Source organism: Adiantum capillus-veneris, chromosome 14 (assembly GCF_014529385.1).
Source record: "Adiantum capillus-veneris isolate H3 chromosome 14, ASM1452938v2, whole genome shotgun sequence".
Taxonomy (NCBI): domain Eukaryota; kingdom Viridiplantae; phylum Streptophyta; class Polypodiopsida; order Polypodiales; family Pteridaceae; genus Adiantum; species Adiantum capillus-veneris.
The window spans coordinates 101,198,219-101,207,340 of NC_140944.1; positions in this window are offsets into that span (position 1 = coordinate 101,198,219).

Consider the following 9,122-nt stretch of genomic DNA (forward strand, 5'->3'; position numbering starts at 1 on the left):
ACCTTTTTCTCTCTCTCTCTCTCTCTCTCTCTCTCTCTCTCACACACACACACACACACACACGCACTCTGGTACTTCCACTACCTGGACACCTCTGTGAATATTGACGTAGCTGATGGGCCTATCCCTCACCCACTAGCTCTGTTGAACTCGTGCCTGCTGGGCCTTCCTCCAACCACCCCATCACAACGTTCGTCTTTAGAGCCACCTGTGAGTAGGTTGCTGAGGAGTGGATTTCTCTGAGTGGAGCACCATGAGAATGATCAACTAGCTAAAGCTGCAAGTGGGTTGCTGCGAGTGGAGCACCATGAGAATGATCGACTGGCTCAAGCTTTGATATATTGATTCGGAGGTTGGGCTACGCAAGCGCTGAGGAGTGGTTGGGCTCCGAAAGCCATGGAGAGAGAGAGAGAGAGAGAGAGAGAGAGAGAGGCGATCCCATGCAGTTGGGCTGTGGAATTGAAAGGTGAAGTTGGTTTCAGGGAATTTGGGCACAGCGAAGGGAGGAGACAATCTCTCTCTCTCTCTCTCTCTCTCTCTCCCCCTCCCCCTATATATATATATATATATATAGTGACGAGGGTGCCCCATCATGTCTGCCGCTTATTTGAAGAAGCAGTCAACCGCAGAGGGCAATTTGCTCTTGGCCGTGTTTCCCTACAAACTGCTCCTCTGAGCACACATAACAATAGCGAGGAAATATGTTGTTCACAGACTTAGCGATAAACGAGACCTTTAAAAATATTTCCCTTTCCAAAAATGGGTATGTGAATGGGTAGCACATACTAGGTCCACTTTTGAAACCTTTCATTAATTACATGTCAAGATGCTCCCAAGGCACTTTGGGAAAAGGAAAGGATACCATTCTCCATGTTCCCATGCATCCTCTTCTCCTCCAACCCTACTGCAATGGTGACGAATGCCCCCCCTCCCCTCCCCTCCCTCCCTCCCTCCCTCCCTCCCTCGTGTCGAGTGCCTGCTCTCCTCAACAACCTACTCACAGGTGGCTCATCACACAACCTAGCCTGTGCCCACCACAAACTAGGCGGAATCCTTCCTCACTAATCTCCTTCGTTGCGCCATGTATGCGGCCAAAGCTGCAGGCATATGTGATTACACTTACAGAAAGGGATCCACATCATCACCTTCATTTTTGTTGTATCTATAGAGAAAGAGATTCTTCCTCTCTATGCCCTGCGACTTGCTGCATCCTTTTTGCAGGTCTTCCCTACCAACGTCTCTCTCTCTCTCTCTCTCTCTCTCTCTCTCTCTCTCTCTCTCTCTCTCTCTCTCTCGCTCTCTTTGCGTGCCCATTAAGGCACTCAAAGCTTTCCATCTCCTTGGCTCGTAGTCTACCTTCTCATCTCGATCCCTAGCCTACAACACAATATAACGCAGCCCCTGAACACAAAACGTGCATGCGCCCCCCTCCCCTACCCCCAGACTCGCCATTTCCCCTGGTTTGATCTTGAGATCTCTCTTCCTCTGTGTTTCCCTCCTCTCACCTGCACCTCACATGCCTCTCCCTTGCAAGCAAGCTAGGAACAACACTCAACACAAAAACCCATTTTTATCTCCACCACCATCTCTAGACCATATTTGCTCTCTCTCATTGCGCCTTCTACAACATGCTCCCACCCGCATGGTTCTGTTTGGCGTACACACACAATACACTCTTTCCTCCACTACAACACATGAAAAATATCTGTAAATTGCATCCTCTTTCTCCCTCTCTCTCTCTCTCTCTCTCTCTCTCTCTCCTCCATGTGTCGTCCCCCTCCTTTTCCCCCTCAAGCCAGACAAAGCATCAAGCAAGATTTCATCTAATGAGCCTCATTTTGGAAATTGAGTGGACCTACTTGTGAAACCCTAAATTAATATTGTAATAAAAAATAAGGTTGTGAAAGGTTCATTAAAAAAAATATGGATAATTTGCAAAATGGTGTCCCTGCACCTTGCTTTTGGGGAAGGAGAAAATATCCCACTATGGGGGGCAAATTAGGAGGAATTGTGGAGGGGTTCGTATGGTTTTGCAAGGAGAGTAACACTCATGCTTGGAGTATTGATGAGATGATTATTGGACCCCCCGGGTCAGCCCCAAGGATGTGGGTTGTGGAAGAGGGAATCTGCCTGCTTTCATGGGAGTTTGAAATGCTACAAAAAAATGGATTTGTGCTGCAAGGCAATAACACAACAGTTCAATCAAATAACCACCCTACTAGGCAATGTGGACCACACCATAGTTCTTTCCGTGCTAAATTTAGAGATGGAAAGCACATTAGATGGAGGTCAAAATTAACCAAAGACTTCAATGACGAAATAGCATTGGGCCAAAGCATGCAAGCAGAGCTAGTGAGAGAGGTTATATTGGTGCCTATTGCATCACATGGTTTTCATTTTAACACTCCTGGCTCCATTCAAAAGGAGGTGACGTATGCTGTGACCATTGCACATGAATTCCCTTAATGTACTTGTGAGGATTTCCAAAAAAGAGACAACAACATCTCACACACATGCCTTGCAAACACATGTACTTTGTTTATTTTTGTGTCCTTGGCTTGGACTCGACTACAACTCATGAGTTTGTGCATCAGGCTGCACTAATAAAATTGGAGTTGTTCTAGAGTTGGGTGGGGCCAAAGTTTTAGCATAGCATTGGTGTCTTGAGCTAAGGTTTACGATCCTATATGGATTAGCCATTTTATTGGATTCCTTGCAATTGCCATTCCAAGAGGGGTGCCTGGAGTTTTGATAGCCTATGTAATTGAATCAGGTATGGATTTATATTATAGCATCGATCACCTTCATGCGCTAGAGTTTTCAAATGTCCTCTATAAATTGATCATTTTTTTTACTGCTTTCACTTGACAATATGGAAATCTTAATTAAAAAGCAATTTGTGTTACAATACTCTTTACTTTTGCTCAGAAAAATGACATGCTCGATTTTTCTTGCTCGGTGTATGGATTTCCTCCTTCCTTCACAGCACCTTGTCGACGATTCATTTTCGAAGTAGACATCCATAGGGTAATTTTTTTTCCATTTTCAAGACAAAACCTTGTCTAAAAAAACCAATTGTATATTGCCACCTCTCTCTATGCGATGGTCACAAAGACCCATCTAGGAGATATCCTTTTAAAGTTCTCCTAAAACAAAGCAAGGGTCAACCATCTAGAACTCGGCTCCTTGCTTTGTCTCTCCTAATTAGGGCCCTAACCTAATCAGGTTATCCTAAACTAATGTACTATCAGGGGCATTGAAGGGGCAACATTTGGGAATCAACACTTGAGAAGGAAGCCATGCACACACCCTGACTCCAAGGTTTGCCACATGCAAGAGTAGAATCTCCATACATATGGAATTCTCCGTAGAAAATGCACTATAGTCTCTCTCTCTCTCCCTCTCTCTGTCTCTCTCTCTCTCTCTCTCTCTCTCTCTCTCTCTCTCTCTCTCTCACCACGATCACCATCTCACCAAGACTAAGGTTTCTATAAATACCACTTTGAATCAAGATTTCCCTCACATCCCGAGCAGTTTTCATCATCTATGTTTATGTCTACTCTCTCTCTATCTATCTATCTCTATCTCTCTCTATGGTGCATTGTATTAGCGTTATTTTAATCACTACTATCCGTGTCCTAGCCGCTCAAATCTAGGTGGTGCCCCTTGTTCACTTCCCATACAAGTTCAGCATGCACGGTCCTCGCGTAGAGGCTACGAGCCCACTGGGATCCATTTTGCGCTTGTGCTTGTCAATGCGTCTCCTTCCCAAAGGAGAACCCAAGTTTCAATGGTAGAGCCCTCACGAAAGAATGAGAAAGAAGCGAGTCTCCTGCCACCTTGACGGAGATGGCTCCAGGAAGACGGCAGGTAAAACGCTCTCCAACACCCCCTAAATGGAGAAGGCCATCACATACTTCTCTACACCATAATTCAAAGAAGGACAAGAGAAAATAAGAGAAGAAAAAGGCAAGAAAGAAGTCACCCTCTTCTCCATCTTCTTTATCCTCTTCCTCTTCTAAAGAAAGTGATGGTGCGGACAAGGAGGAACAAGGGAAGAAAAAGGAAAGAAAGAGGTCACTTTCTTCTCCATCCTCCTCATACTCTTCCTCTTCTGAAGAAAGTGATGGTGCAACTCTTCAACCACTGAAAAGAAGAGGTCATAGGAAATCCTATGCCGCGTGGAAGAGTTCGTCCAAGCTCAAAAGGTTCAAAGAGGGAGGAAAGAACATCTCTTTACTTACCTACAATGGCACCTTTGGTGCTACGGACAAAGTCTTGGCCTTCATCCAACAATTCAATGCGGCATTTGGAGATGAGGGCTTCACGGAGTCCTCTAAGCTTCACCATATAGCTATGCATTTTCAAAAGTCTACCAGGCAATGGTGATCTAGCCTACGAGCAAATGGTGAAGCTTCGAACATGGAAAGCTTTAAGAGCTTCCATTATGAAGCACTTTTTGGCTACTGATGCCAAAGACAAAGTACTCACTGAATGGCGAAGCTTGAAGCTCTCTCCCTACGAATCTATTCACAAATATGTAGACAAGTTTTGGGATTTACATCTCAAAGCCACTGTCTTCAAAAAGATAGATTTTGGAGAGCAAAAACAACAATTTTGTGTGGGTTTAACTGAGGATATGGTGGAGTATGTTAACTCCCAAAGGCCATGGACCATATCTGCAATCATACACCATACCATGGTGGCTTCACAAATCAATTTCCAACAAGGGGCTAAGAGAAATATTAAGCCCATAGAAAAAAAGGACTGTAACGAGCCTAAGGGGAAGGCTGATGTCCAAAAGTCTCCCAAAGGCAACGCCCACAACAACAAAGATAAGGAGAAGGGAGTTTATAAAGGCAAAAATAAACTCTCTATTGAAGAGCTAGAGCATTATCGGAAAGAGGTTTTTCAAGTGCGGGGAGCAAGGGCATGCCTATCGTGCTTGCCCCCACAAAAATACACGTAATGAGCCTCCTAGAGCTACCTTGGTTGAAATTCAAGAAGAGGATGCTCATCACAAAGGATCTCCTCTATGCCATGCTTGGATAAATGTAAGAGAACATGATGATTTTATTCTCTTTGACCCTGGTTCTACTCACAATTTCATAACCACAAAGTTGGCCACCAAGCTAGGCATCCAAGCCTATGAGATGGGAGATGTCCTACCTGTTGATCTTCTTTCAAGGGGAAAGAATCCTCAGTCACTCCCTTGATTGGAAAATTGAGGCTCCATGTCCAAATCTATGTGGACAAGGAGGATTTCTTTATCTCTCCTCTCAAGCATGAGGATGTAATCCTAGGGGCACCATGATTCGATCACATGGCTGCCAATGTTAAATTCCCTGAAAGGTAAATCTACTTTAGGTTCAGGGAAAAAGATATGTACATAGATGCTAAGGTGTTGGGTAGTACCATACCTCTTGTACATAAGCAAGCTTTCAATAAGTCAATAATGAGCTCTATTTTCCGTGTACATGATTTTTGTTAAAGATCCTCAAAATGAACCTAACTCTTTAGCAAAAGGAAATGTAAATAATCAAAAGAAATTAGAGTTATCTAATTTCCTCAAGGGGTTTCAAGATGCTCTTATTGACAATATCCGTTGTGAACTACCTTCAAAACGAGGCAATGACAACCATGCAATTGAACTTCTTCTAGGAAGTTCACCGCCTAGTAAACCTCCTTATAGAGTATACCAAGCTCAACAAGAGGAGATTATGCGGCAAGTGCATGAGCTAGTTGAGAAGGGCATGGTTAACCCTAGCTCATCTCCATTTTGTTCACCAGTATTATTAGTGCAAAAGAAAGACGACACATATCGTATGTGTGTCGACTATAGAGCACTAAATAGGATCACTATCAAAAACAGGTTTCCCATTCCATGGCTAGAGGACCTATTTGATAAGCTACAAGGGTTGGCCTACTTTAGTAGGATTGACCTAAAAAGTGGCTATCGTCAAATCAGGATAGTTGATCAATACATTATAAAGACTGCATTCCTCGCTATGTTTGGTCTTTATGAGTACATTATCATGCCGTTTGGCTTGACCAATGCACCAGCCACATTTAACCGCTTGATGGAGAAGCTATTCAGGCCTCACTGAACCTTTCCTGGAGTGTTCTTTGATGATATAACCATCTACTCTAAATCACTAGATGAACACAAGCAACACCTCCAAGTAATATTTCAAGTTTTATGAGAGAATAAAATTTATATTAAACGAAAGAAAAGTGAGAGATTTAGAATTTAGGTCACATTATCTCTCAAGATGGCATCCAAATGGATCCATCAAAGCTAGAGGTAATAAAATGATGGCCTAATCCAAGGAATCTACATGAACTAAGAAGCTTTATAGGTATGTGTGCATACTATAGATGCTTCATAGAAAAGTTCTCATAGATCCCGGGACCATTACATGACCAAGCAAAGAAAAATGTTAGGTATATATGGTCCACTAAGGAGAACAATGCTTTCAAAAAGCTTATCTCTCAACATGTGCTTACACTATCGGATCTCTCAAAGCCATTTGAGGTCCAATGTGATGCCTGTGGTGATTGTCTTGGAGCTGTTTTGCTCCAAGAAGGGCACGCCATAGCTTATGAAAGTCTAAGGCTCAACCCTGTTGAGCAATCTCTAGGCATATATGAGAAGGAACTCCTAGCAGTTCTACATGCTCTATATTTGTGGAAGCACTATTTATTAGGGACTCCTTTCATTATGCAGATGGATCACCAAGCCTTAAATACTTCATGACATAGACCAAGCTGCCCGACAAACAAATGAGGTGGGAAAATTTCCTTTTTCAATTTCATTTTCATATTGCTCACATTACTGGCAAGCATAATCAAGTACTCGATGTGCTCTCAAGATGACGGAGAGTGAATGCGGTTTTCATAGCAACTCACAATGATCTATCTTCTATGGTAGATGAGTACGCTATTGATCACAATTTTTGAGATGTGATTTCAGCCCTTGCACTAGGGAAGAAGGAAGAACCATTTACCCTACAAGATGGTTATCTTCTCTATGGAAATAGACTATGCGTTGCTAACTCACTACGTGAGAAAGTAATATATGAATCTCATGCTCCTCCTTATGCGGGGCATAGAGGGATTCAATCTAGCTTAAAAGGAATAAAAACATGTTTCTATTGGCGTGCCATCAAAGCAAACATAGAAGAGTATGTTTCAAAATGTGTGGTATGCCAAAAGACAAAGTTTGATAGAGGAAGGCAACCTGGATTGCTTCAATCTTTGCCAATACCCAATTCACCATGGGAGAGCATATCCATGGATTTTATCTTTGATTTCCCAAGTCTATCCATGAGAATATGGTAATATGGACGATAGTAGACAGGTTTAACAAACAAGCACATTTCATACCTGTCAAAAAGACTATCAAAGCCCATCAAATGGCAACCCTCTTTATATCACAAATCTTCAAATACCATGGCTTGCCAATGTCCATAGTGTCAGATAGAGATCCTAGAAGGACCATTAATTTTTAAAAGGGTCTCTTTGAGAATTTAGGTACAAAGCTAAACGTCTCTTCGGCCTATCATCCCCAAACGGATGGCCAAAGTGAAATAGCTAACCTAACAATTCTTGATCTACTAAAAGCTTATGTCATAGAAGTAGATCAAAAGTCCCAATGGTGCGAAGTACTTACCCTTAGTGGAGTATGATTACAATAACACTGTACATACTTCCATGGGAAAAGCACCTTTTGAGGTGATAGAGGGAATATCAAAAGGTTCCTTGCTACTCAAGTTACATGGAAAGATTTTTGCTGCAGATGAATATAGCCGGGACCTACAAGAATATTTCCAAAAGATTAAGGATGCTATATCCATCTATCAACATAGGCAAAAGGCTGCTGCTGACAAGCACAAAAGAGCCCTAGCCTTTAAACAAAATGATTGGGTCCTGCTTAAGTTTCCCAAGGCTCGATTAAGGTACACAACGGGCCAGAATCCTACGGGACACCAAAAGTACTACGCTAAGTTAGAAAAAAGGGACCATGATCCCTTCTAGATTCTTAGACCAATTTATGAGATTGCCTATCAACTCAAGTTGCCCAGCCATTGGCTCATACACAATGCTTTCCATGTGAGCCTACTAAGGCCTTACAAAGGAGAGCCACCTTAAGAACCAATTATTGAAGACCCACCGGAGATCAAGGACCAAGAAGAGGTGCTACAGCCCGAGTCCATTCTCTGACATGAAGACAAGGTATTACGAGGCGGTAAGACTATCCACCAATGATATCTTATCAAGTTTAAAAAATTATCCTTTTGAAGATGCCAGATGGATGCAAGGCATACAACTAAAGGATAACATAAACCTTGTCAATGCTTACAATGATTCCCTAGAGTAAGAAAATGTAAATATGTATAAATGAACAAAGTTTTGGTCTTATAAGACTCTCTTTTTATTTATTGTGTGCACATGTTAATGAGTATGCATGCTTAGGATCATGTTTGTGGAGACGATGTCTCCCAAACACCAAATAGAGCTTGCCACTCTACTATGGAAGATGGACTAATGTGCAGACATGCTTGCGGCAGCTAAGGCTCTTAAGCACCAAATGGACTAGTCATCCATTCTGGGACGATGTCGTAGGGTAAAATAGGGGTCCTCTACGTGCTAGCAAATGGACTAATGACTAGGCTTTATCTTCTCTACCTCATAGTCGACGATGACTATGATTTCAAGAGAGAGATAATATCATAAAAACTAATATCTAATAATCCCAAATGATTTTCTCATGTTAAAATGATCATTTAATATTGGGAAGTACCAGGGAGTAAAAGCTAGAATATTGGTAAAGCTGCCAAACAGGTTTCTGTTAGGGATCCAAAGGAGGGAAAATAGGGATCCAAAGGGAGACAGTCTGCAAATAGAGAAATCTTCTTCAATGGGGCTTAAAAGACCTAAGGTTCAGATCCATTAAGACTTCCATAGGCTAAGGTTCCTAATTTTTTTATTCAATTGTCCAAAGGCCAGTGTAGGGGAAAAATTGGATGGTCATGGGAAGACTAAAAAGTCTTCCCACATCCCTAGGAAGGAGGGGGCAAGCCCAGATTATAGGGGATGAGAGAGAAACACACACATACACA